We start from the raw sequence: 9,046 nt of genomic DNA on the forward strand, positions 1-9,046 counted from the left end.
GGTCAGGACTGGAAACAAGACATCTGTCCTGTCTTCCCAGGCATCAGATCCTCCATCCCCTGTGTTCAGAAATACATGCAGTGTGGGACTGGGCCATAGCCCTCGTGGTGAAATGACCTGCTTGTAACACATCAATCACAAAACACAAAAAATTTCATTATAGCAAACACACAATAAAAATATATTTTCCTCTTATTTAAAGAGAAAGTGTGGCCCAAAGTGGTGTTGTTCTGCAGGACACATAAAACAGAATTTTCAAGCTCTGTTTCACAATAATTCTGATAATGGCTGCTGTGCCTTTTTTCCTTGAAGATGTTTTGAAAGATCGCAGTGTTGCCAAACAGGGCGTTAGCTCCAGGAGGTGGCCTCAGGACATATGGAAAGGCATGGACTGGCCATCCGGCAGGGACCGTACCCTCGGTTCTGGAAGGGTCCACCACCTCCTTGGCCTATAGGGAGAGCCCTATCACCATGTCAAACCACAGATTCCCCAGACCAAATGCCAAAATTGTCTTCACACCCCTCAGGGGTCTTATGGAAATATTGGCCCCTGAACTTCTCAATATCTGGAAGGAGAAGAGATGGAAGGAGTGTCCAGGGCTGCAGGAGCCTTGAACTGCAATATTCAGCACAACTTTTGGTACAACCTAAAATCCCAGGGTGCTGGGACCCAGACTTTGGTCATGGGGACATGGCAGATTATATGTATTGGGAGAAGCCAGGGCTGAGCTGAGGGCTTCATTTCATTGCTTTCTTCAGGACCACCGCATTACAGAGCTGCCATTACCTGAGCTCAGGCGACTCATGAGAAACACATCCATGCTTGAAAAAAACCAGCTGTGAGAAGTGAACGAATGCAGTAAACGTAAGTTTTCAGGAAAGCATGTAAACGGCCTGTAAGAACTATTGACCATTGTCTTGCTGCTGAGACAGCAGAAATGGGAGCTGCTGTGTGCTAAGTATTGCAAAACAGCCATGTTATTTTTTGGCAGACATTTAAAGACTGGCTAGAGGAGTGGAGCCAGGAACGTGTGCTCCTCCCTGTAAAATATAGTGTCACACAGTGATGGGACCAGCTCAAACCCCCAAGCTCAGAAACCATCTCCCAGCACCCTATTTCCCAATGCCACACATAGGAGTCATGCAACACTGTTGCTGCAAAATGTCAGGGATGCAGATGGAAAAAAGGCTGGGATTACAAACAGCTTTTTTTTTTGCAGTAAACCTAGATGGTAACCCCTGCTCTGCACACCAGGTCAGATTTTGCCAGCATCTCCAACAACCAACTGCAGTAGGGACTGAGCTGGTAAGAAAGTGGGGAAGCAGCTACCATGGCCTCTTCTTGCAGCCACCCTTTCAGGAGTTAGTGGGAGTTTTCCGGAGAAGCGTGTGAGCAGCTTGGTAACCCACCTGCAGACCATGAGTCTGCATCACCTGCCTCCTGCACTGGCTCCCAGGAACAGCAGCATGCTCTCCAGGAATAGCGTCAGTTCTGGGTTTTACCCATGAAACCAGAAACACAAGCAAAAACAGCTGTGATATATTTTCAAAGGTATAAGCCTTGTTTTGTGAGGCATTAAGGAGGAATAATCCAATAGCAGTGAATCATCCACCTCGTGCCATGCAACATTTGTGTCAACAGCCAAGGACGCCGCCGTAGCCCGGCTGTAGCCCCATGCTGATGGATGCAGCACCCAGGTGTTGGAAGGGGATGGTGCTGGCTGAGCATTTGGGCTGTTCCTCTGCTTTTCCCCAAACCATGCAGGATGGTACCTTTCCAACCCTCATAACAAACTTCTGTTTGCTTCCAGCCAAAGACAGGCTGAAGGCTTTGCTTTCACCCCCTCCAGTGAAGTAGGTACAGGCTGAGTCCCAGGTGCCAGCATCTCCTGGCTTCCCACCTTACAGCTGCTTGGCTGGTATTATCCTGCAAATGACTTCCCCATCTGGTACACATGCAGCTTGTTCACCCTTCCTTTATACATGTGCCTCTAGCAGCACTCCATAAACAGCTTTTACCTCAGATGGACTCCAGCAGGACACATGGATGTATCTGGTGACTGACACCAACCATCACAGCATCAAAAGTGGCCAGTTCCTCCTTTCCATTAGTTTCAGTGAGAACAACCCAGTGGCAGGTGGTTGAGAAGTCCTGGTATTTATTTTTTTTATCCTGATGACTGCAGTCTGAAAGGAAAACACAGCAAATGCATCAGTCTATGGGTCCCTGCACACTGTGATGCTGATGCAAACCAGGCAGAGCTGGATGCTCACTTGTGCTTCCCAGCCTCATTTGCCCTAAAATAGCTGGGCCAGCTGTGAGTACTGGGTCAGCTCAGGCTCTCCTGGCTCATTGTCCTTAATCAGTGAGGAATTTCTAGGAAGCAAGTATTTACTGATCCATACAGAGGCAGAGATCCTGGCCCCAGTGGCATGGGACATGGGGAGCAGGGACCCCCTGACACTGATACTGTTGCCTCCCACCATTTCAGCAAACTTTGGGCCACAGGAGGCAGGCTAGGTGGGCAAACTGGTCCTTGCTGGGTGCAGCACTTTCTCCAGGAAAACAAAAATAATTGCTGTGGTGCTTGATCTGCAGGACACCATGCAGGTTCATTTGATATTCACCCAGCAGCTGGCCTTGGTGTTGGCATCCCCAAGACATCTAGCAGTAGTAATGTCATGAAATGCTGGCGAAAATTCTGGCTTTTTGGAGCAAACTGGTAGTGGATGAAAGTATCATGGGTGGTTACTGCTCCTGCACATGTAAAAATCATTAATTGTTCAAATAGCAGAGGAAGGTCAAAGGTGGTAGCTGGTATAGAAGTAAACACAGGACACATCTCAGCTCTGCAAAACACTACCCTGCAGTACCCTCCTTTGGAGGAATGATGTTGGTTTGGGGGGTTTGGCCTCTGGGTGGAGTTCCACACATTAGAGCAGCTGCAGAACAGAGGAATTCAAAAATAGCAGCTGGGTATAGCTTCTCCATGATACTATGGCCAGCAGTAACATCCTGTAGTGTGCCTAGGGACGAGCAGTGCAGTCAGTGTGCCATGACCTCATATCTAATTGTGATGAGGTCGTTCAACTTCTTTTGCAGGTGTAAGCCAGCTCCAGAGATCCCTTGTGGCAGCCTTGCACACATCCATTTCTTGGCCGTACCTGTGGTAGGGTAGCTGCCCTACCAGCACCCCACAAACCCACTTCATTCATTCTCCTGACACCTCCCCAGTGCACCCTACAGCTCCCAGCACCAACAGCTGCCTCTTATCCCTGCTGCTCTTTCTTTCATGTAACTTGGTACCATGTCTTCCAAAAGGCAAGGTCTCCCAGCCCCCATGGCATTCAGCATGGGTCTTGCCAGCACCCCACATACCCAGCACAAGGGAAGCAGCCCTGTGGGCCACATCCTAGCCAGTTAACGAGGCTGTCATCATTAGTGAGAAAGAAAATTATAGCGATACACCATGCATGACTTGTTAATTGCAAAATAATTTTAAAAACTGATCAGACAATGCCACTATATTTTTAATTGTGTTTGAGGTAGGAGGTGCACCTGAGGTCTTTTGAGTTGGACAACAATCATAAGAAGGGATTTCTTCCCACCATGGGTACACGCATGTCATTTGGACTAGAAGAAACAAGAGCAGGTAAACCTCTTCATCTCCTGGCAGGAAGAAGAGCATGAACAGAGGCACTGAAAAGGGAATGGTAGGTGTCCTGTGGTCTCATTTCCAAGGCTGGATTTCACAGTAATGATATTATTTTGCATTTATGTGGTGCCACTCATAAAACCATGGAGTATTCTGCAAAGCCATAAGCTATTGTTGTATGAAGGAGAAAAGTCGAGATGCCTTCAGCTTCGCTCAGGCAGAACACATCCTGGGGAGCATCGAAATCTCTTCCCCTCTCCACTCCAGGCTTTTTACCTTGAACCATTTGTGTTGGAGGAGGTTGATGTGCTTGGCGTGCTTGCAGATGTGGAGCCTGGTGTTGTGCACGTACTTGGGCTTTCCAAGGGATCAGCTTCAGAGTCATGGTTAAGTTGACTTAATACAAATGAACTGCCGAGCCGGCTTTATGGATTCCCAGCCTAACGGAGGTGTGAATCCTCTCCTGCAGGACACGACCTGCAGAAGGAGGAGAACTTCTATGAATTAAACATTTCTTAGAAAATGACACCCAGGAGTGATGCACAGAGAGAGAGCACGTCTGCTCCTGGCCCTGGTATGGGGACAGGAAAGGTCAACCCAAGGCAGGAGGAAGGGAACAAAGGTACAGAAAGAGTCAATCATTTACCTGGAGTGACACAGCTGTCAAGCATCTGAAAAATGAAAAGGTCATGGACCTCTTGGCTCAATTTCACAAAATTCTTCTTCTTCATAAAATTCTTTCTTCAAAAGAAAAAAAAAGATTTTGGACATTTCTTCTCTCTAAAAAGGAAAAACAAAGGGAAGAAGAACTGCAGGTGTGAGAAGGCAAAGAAAGGGAAGAGAAGGAGAAAAGTTAAAGTGGTTTTCCCTGGGGGTAGGGAGGAAATAATCAAAAGCTTCAACACTTCTAATGGCACCAGAAGTAGTTCTGCCCCAAATCTGCAAACTCCTGTTTGACTTTTTATGATATGCCACAGGAAGGTGAGAGCAGAAGATGGCTCCTAACCCCAAAAGAGCAAGAACAGTCATGAACAAGCAGTCTCACAAAAACCTGCCTTCTTCCAGCCCAAAGCTGCCTCACACCAGCAGCATGAATAAGGCTGGAAGTGGCTTCCTGCGATGCTGGAAGCAGATTACAGCACGGCAACAGGAATCTAACTGAGGACAACCTGCAGTGACAGGGATCATGAGAGGCTGATGCCACAGCTTGCCTCCGTGCATGCTGTGACCCCCAGGCCCGTGCACAGCTTGTGTGATTGCAGCTCTGTTTGTCCTGGCTACTATCAGGGCTGCTGCACCACAAGAGACACAGGCATTCATTAACCAAGGGCTGATACAGGTGGTTGGGTATGGTGGGTAGGGGTCACTAGCCACCAAAACCAGTCCCTGTGCTTTCAACCCTCCCGCTGGTAGCTGTAGCAAAGCAGAGGGTGAAAAATCCTCAAATTTTGACTCGTTTGCTGCACCTGAAGGCTCCCTGACAGAGCAGCCAGAGGGATGCTTGGCACAGACGCTGGCTGCAAGGCTGGGCAGCGGCTTGTCCATGTGCTGAACCTCTCCTGCTTCGGCTGAACTGAGCTCTGTGCCACTGTGTGTGAAACAATACCCACAGCGAGAGCCAGGTATTTCCCTAAGGAACATTTCTGTCCGAGCAGCTGAAAAGAGGAAGATCCATCAACGTACCAAAGGGCAATAAATCCCAGTGCAGCACCTTGACTGCAGCAATCAGCCCGGGGACAGCTGGGCACCGTGCCAGCCAGGAGCAGCCTTTGGCCTCACAGAGAGCACATGGGGACTCCTCTGATAACATCACCTGGCGTGGCTGCAGAGCTGCAGCTGGGCTCCTGCCCGACTCTGCTGGCAGCCAGGGACAAACCAAACTTGCCAGAGGTGCTGTGATCATCCTCTCCTCCTGCATTCCTCCAGCCCTGCTCAGCCCTTTGGTGTGCAGCTACATTGTTCAACCATCTTTGATGTGTGAAATGAGAAACACCCCATGCAGGAGGCTGGGCAGAGCCTCCAGAGCAGCCAGCAGCGCTGCAGCAGCCAGGGCCGGTCATGGGGGACAATAAATCCACAGCTGGAGCTAAACAAAGTGAGGCAGTAAACAAGAGCCTTTGCTTCGCATTTGCTCTGCACTAATTGTGTCAGAGCACTTTCTTAGCCAGCTCTTGTTTTTCTTGAATACGGCTAAAAATATTTTTCATTTGCTTTTCCACACCCTTCTTCCTCATTTTTGTTTGCGAGAAAAATCCTTCCGGGAAAGGAATCCAGGACCATTCAAATCAGGTTGGGTGCTGATGAATGGAGCATGCCAGGGGAGGCTAACGCCTTGCCATGGGGGAGCAAATGTAACAGCATCTCTTTGCTCTCCTTAACCCTCTGTAGCCCTGAAAGTTCGTTTTGTCATTTCCTTGGGAGACGTTCTGATCCACAGTCTTTCAGCGGAGGTGGGAGCTCTGAGAGCATCTCCCTCAGTTTCACAGCTCACCACCTTCCCAGACAAGGAAAAACCAACCAAAAAACTCACCATGCCTTTCTCCCATGAAATCTTTTTTAGGTACAGCAGTTGCAACAGGACAACATGTCTCACTGCATCCATCTCAAATCTCTCCTCTAACCCTTTTCACCCAACACTATCACCCAGACTTGGAGCTTGGTGTCCTGCAGACCTCCAGCTCATCTCCACACCTTCTCTGAGGTTCATCCTTAGGCAAAGTCTCTCTCTCTCTCTGTCCTCCATCATTTTTAATCCTACCCATGTTCTGTTTTCTAGAGGCGCTGTCTTGATGCAGGCAGGATACCTGGAGCACTCAGACTGCTGAGAGCAACAGACAAAGCCTCACAGAAGCCACTGACACCCCATTCCAGCACCTGGCTATTAGGATATCATACAGAATCATCCTTTCCTTGGGCAATCACCTGGCATGAAGTCACCCAAATGTGTTCTCAGCTTCTGCTCTGCTCCAAGCCTTGCACAACCTGGCAGTCCATGATGACATGTGTATCAAACAGCTTCATGCAACCCTGGCAAAGCACCATTCTGGCTGGTCATGCACAGTCCTTGCCCTGCAGAGTGTTTGCCACAGCTTGCCTGGAGCCAGAGGCTCTACAGACATACACAACCCATGGGATCTGCTCCCAAGTGTGGGAATCATCCCATGGTTACTCTTCTCACAAGAAAACCCCATCCTCCTGGCTGCTTCTCCTACCCCTGCGCTGCCAGTATTTTGACAGGGGTCTCCCTGAGGAAAAGGTTGTCCTCCATCACAAACATACAAGCCTTGCTTGGAGCCCCAAGTCTCAGGGAGGTCCCCGGCTGGGCTTGCAAGGTTTTTCTGCACACCCCCACTGCAGAAGGAACAAACACAGCCTTTGTTCTGCGAACAGGACACCGCAGCTCAAGTCTTAGCACAAAACTGCTCCCAGATGCTTTGTGATCATACCTGCCTGAGAACAGGTTTTGTGGATTTTATGGTCACGTCATTCCTGCTAATTCATCGTGCTCTCCTTTTTGTCCTCAGGAGAGAGGGACCTTGCAGAAGGTGTATAGTTTAATCACCCTGGAGCAGGAAGGCGGCAACTACCCTGAGAGAAAACGTTCATAAGCAGTATGTGGGAAAAACTTCCCTTTTACACCTTAAAGAAGAGCCTTAAAATTAATCTCTAGCTCCCTCCTGTGGCTCTCGTATACAGCCTGCTCTAAACCTGGCTTGGATAAAGCTTTTCTAACGGGTATCCTGCTTTCTCTATGGGAATATTTATAGCTCCCAGCCATATACTGGAATTACTTAACACACATAAGCAAAATGCGTCCAGATGCTTAAACAGGTATTAGCATTGCACACGCGATCCAGTTTGTCTGATGTTTGTGCCAGGCAACCTGGGGGAAACACTGAATGAACAGGTGAAACCCTGCTGCCTTTTCCATCAGCGTTCAGATCCATCACACAAAAGCCCACCTCACGTCCCAGTTTTCATACCCACACTCGCATTCCAACTAGCTCTGCCCTTTCGGGATGCTAAATCACTGCTGCCCCAGGGAAGGCAGCCTGAAGGAGCTGCCCAGCCTGGCTGGCTAGCCTATATTTTATTTATATTTATTTTCATTTTCTCCACACTATATTGGGTCATGTAGCCCACGTTTCTGTGAGCTGTTTTATGTATTTACATATTGTATAACTTCCCAGATTCACATATTCAAAAGCAATATCTCTTCTGCTAAGATGTCTTTATGCTTGTATTATTTATTCTTCTCACCTTTGCACCCACAACCCATCTATACTTCCCATGCCCTACTCCCAGGCAGTCCTAGTGATCAGATTGGTTTTGAAGCAAAAGCATCAAATTCCTCATGTTAAAAACTAAAAAGCTTTGACCAGCCATGGGTGCAACACAGCCCCTTTTTCTTCAGGACCTGCACTCCAACACAGCTACACATTTCTGCCTTCTTCCTCTATTGCACACGTACTGAGTAGGAACTGGCAGCTTTTGGGTGGAAAAGACTCATGGCTGTCACTTCTCCCTATGTGCCTCCCTCCAAACAGACCTCTGCTCCATGCACTAGTAAGCTGCTTGCAGCCTAGGAAGCTGGAGTAAATAAATCTCTGCATGAAAAACCATCACTGGGGCTTTTCCCCTGTGGCTTGCTGCCTCAAGAGCTCCATTGTACCCAGAGAGATGAGCAATTCTGTTGGCTGAGCCTATCCCAAACCCCAGATCAGTGGAACTGATTTCCTTCCATGCCAATGCCCTTTTGCATTGTCTTGCTATTGCTCTGCCTGTTGTCCAAAACTTGCAGAAATAACCTCAGAACAGCTTCTGGCCTCTTTGCTGTAGGGATATTGTTAAATCTTATTATACTTGCTGTCATGCTAGGAAAAAAAAATTGAAAATCATCCACTTCAGTACAACCATTAACCATAATTAGTGCTCAGTCACACAGACAATCTGGAATGGGCGATTCTGATCTTCTGCTACCATTCAATAAATATCCTCAAGTACACAGGGAGCAGACAGCAAAGCGCATAATCACTCATTTATGCTCCTGCAACTACTTTCAATTGTCCCAGCAAGCCTGCAAAGAACATTTTTCCTGTTTTTCTAGCGCATATCTGCGGCCCTTGGCTTTCCCTGGTACACCAGGCTGAGAGACTGAGAGCCTGACAGATGCAGCCCTAACATACTTGGGTATCTGGGGCAGAAAAGCTCTCAGTCTTGAAACAGGCTGCTCCTGGCCCAAACCCTGCCTGCTGGGCACACGTAACGCCATGCCTGGAACCCAGTTTGTGCTGGGACTCACTGGGCTGCTACAGCATCTTCTGTTCCTGAGGCTGCTCCCTTCCCAGCAATCTCTTTATATTTCCACAGACCTTTTATAATCTATAAAA

This window comes from Nesoenas mayeri, assembly GCF_963082525.1.
Source record: "Nesoenas mayeri genome assembly, chromosome: 8".
NCBI lineage: Eukaryota > Metazoa > Chordata > Aves > Columbiformes > Columbidae > Nesoenas > Nesoenas mayeri.